We start from the raw sequence: 2,627 nt of genomic DNA, 5'->3' as shown, positions 1-2,627 counted from the left end.
GCTACAAGCAGAAAGACCCCACCGGGTACCAGTCATCCCACTACAAATAGGAAAAAGAGCTACAATTGCAAGAGCTCCACCAAATTGGACGGTTGAAGACTGGAAAAAGTTGCCTGGTCTGATGAGTCTTGATTTCTGTTGAGACTTCAGATGGTAGAGTCAGAATTTGGCATAAACAGAATGAGAACATGGATCCATCAGCTTGTTACCACTGTGCAGGCTGGTGGTGGTGGTGTAATTGTGTGGGGATTTTTCTTGGCACACTTTAGGTCCCTTAGTGCCGATTGGGCATCGTTTAAATGCCACGGCCTACCTGAGCATTGTTTCTGACCATGTCCTTCCCTTTATGGCCTCCATATACCCATCTTCTGATGGCTACTTCCAGCAGGATAATGCACCATGTCACAAAGCTCGAATCATTTCAAATTGGTTTCTTAAACATGACAATGAGTTCACTGTACTAAAATGGCCCCCACAGTCACCAGATCTCAACCCAATAGAGCATCTTTGGGATGTGGTGGAACGGGAGCTTTGTGCATCCCACAAATCTCCATCAACTGCAAGATGCTATCCTATCAATATGGGCCAACATTTCTAAAGAATGCTTTCAGCACCTTGTTGAATCAATGCCACGTAGAATTAAGGCAGTTCTGAAGGTGAAAGGGGGTCAAACACAGTATCAGTATGGTGTTCCTAATAATCCTATAGGTGAGTGTAAATTAGTAATGGATAAAAACATAAAACATACTTTTTCAAAATAACGGGCAGGGGAAAGATGATACGTCTCATTATTATAACACTATTAAAAAAACATCGTCAGTCACGTTGTCAAGAGTTATTTAAACCGACAGTCAGTCAACTATACTATAATGACGTTTCCAAGCTCATTAGGTAACTAATGTTAGCAGTCTTCCACTGATAGCAATTGGACAAAGTAGTTTTCCCATATATCAATATTTTGCTGATTATTTAAAAAAAATTAAAACAGCACCATCTAATAGGTGATTGCCACCAAGTTTGACTAAGATGCTAAAGCAGCCATGAGGAACAAGCTTGTCAAGTTTTGTGGAAATTGGAATTATTGTTCCCAAGGCAACGCAACTTCCTGTTTAGACACAAAGTTGCTTATGTATTTACTTAAAACTTGTACGTGTATTTTTTTCAACTATCAAAATTTTTTGGATAACTTTTTGTCATGAGGGTCCAGAGATATCAAGAAGAGATTCAAGAAGATTGAAATCACGGCCTAGGACAAGTTCAAAAGAATGTAAATCACATATAAATGCATAATTAAAAATGTCCACCTTCCAATTGGGCAGAGCTAATGAAGGTAAACGGGAAATATGTCCATAATGATTAGAGCAATATGTGTGTTAAATCTGGTGAAGATCAGACCAACTATGTCCAAGTTAAGGCCTTCCATGCATTAGGGGGTGCTATGGAGCCTGCTTATAGTTATGGCCCAAATGCTGTACAGTCTTGCAAAGCTCCCAGGTGTTTATGTGGATGCCAATTTTTGTATTTACTGAGGCTGTCAAAAATGTAGGCGCTATAGAGGAACCATACTACTCCCAAGCCTAAATGTGAATTCAGATGAAAGAGTTTACTATTTTGCACATGGCTGCAAAAGTTTGAGTTTTTGTGCATCATAAAGTTTTTTGCATGAAAACCTGTATCCTAAAGGTTTTCACATGAAAACCAAGATTTCCAAAATTTTAGAATTTTGTAATTTTTTCTAAAAATAGCACCAAGGACTTCAAGATAAGACCTATGCTCCCTCAAAATTTGGTATATGCTACTTATTACTTTTGTCCAATTTAAGTTAGGGGAGTGCTATGGTAATGCCCGAGCCTAATCACTTAATTTTCACCAGTTGTGACATGTGTGCACATTTATGTGAGTTTTTGTGCATTCTAATTCCCTCCCCCTCCCCCTCAAAAATGCGATGGACTTGAAAAAAATAAAAAATAACAATAATAATAATAATAATAATAATAATACCTAAAAAACAGTTGTCTCCTTCATACATTCAGTGCTCAGGCCCTAATAATAATCCTTATAAAAACAATAGGTTCCTTCGCAGTTTCAGTGCAAGGCATCATTGGCCTTGGACTTTTGTGCTTGGGCCCTAATAAGAATTCCTTCAGTTTCAATAGGGCCTTCGCCGCTGTTGGCGCTCGGGCCTTGATAAAGTAATAAAATTAAGGCCGTGCAGGTGAAATTAAGAAAACCCCTAGTGGCTTGAAGAAGGAATCTAACCTAAGGAAGAGAAGAAAAAAAAATATAGCAAGCAATTACAAGAAAAAAACAACAAACTGAACTCAAGTAAAGGTGCCCTGCCACCCGTATTTCATTACTGTGTGGTAACATCTGAAGTTCTAGCATGGACTCTGTTACATTTTTGTGGATAAAATGCCCTGGTTACCTTGTTTCAAGCCATTCTAGCCTGGTATGGAAAGCCTGCAGGAAGGCGCAGCTTGATTTGTGCCAGTTCTTATTAATGTTCAATGAGCTAAGCTGCTGGACTCTGATTGGCTAACAGCTAGCCAATGAGACCCTGGGTATCAGCATCCTTTACCCAGCGCAACTGCCTGAGCTCATGAATAGTAATGAGCTCAGGCAACATG

The sequence above is a fragment of the Etheostoma spectabile genome, chromosome 9 (assembly GCF_008692095.1).
Source record: "Etheostoma spectabile isolate EspeVRDwgs_2016 chromosome 9, UIUC_Espe_1.0, whole genome shotgun sequence".
NCBI lineage: Eukaryota > Metazoa > Chordata > Actinopteri > Perciformes > Percidae > Etheostoma > Etheostoma spectabile.
The sequence above is the reverse complement of the archived record's forward strand: the minus strand, read 5'-3'. Positions refer to the sequence as shown.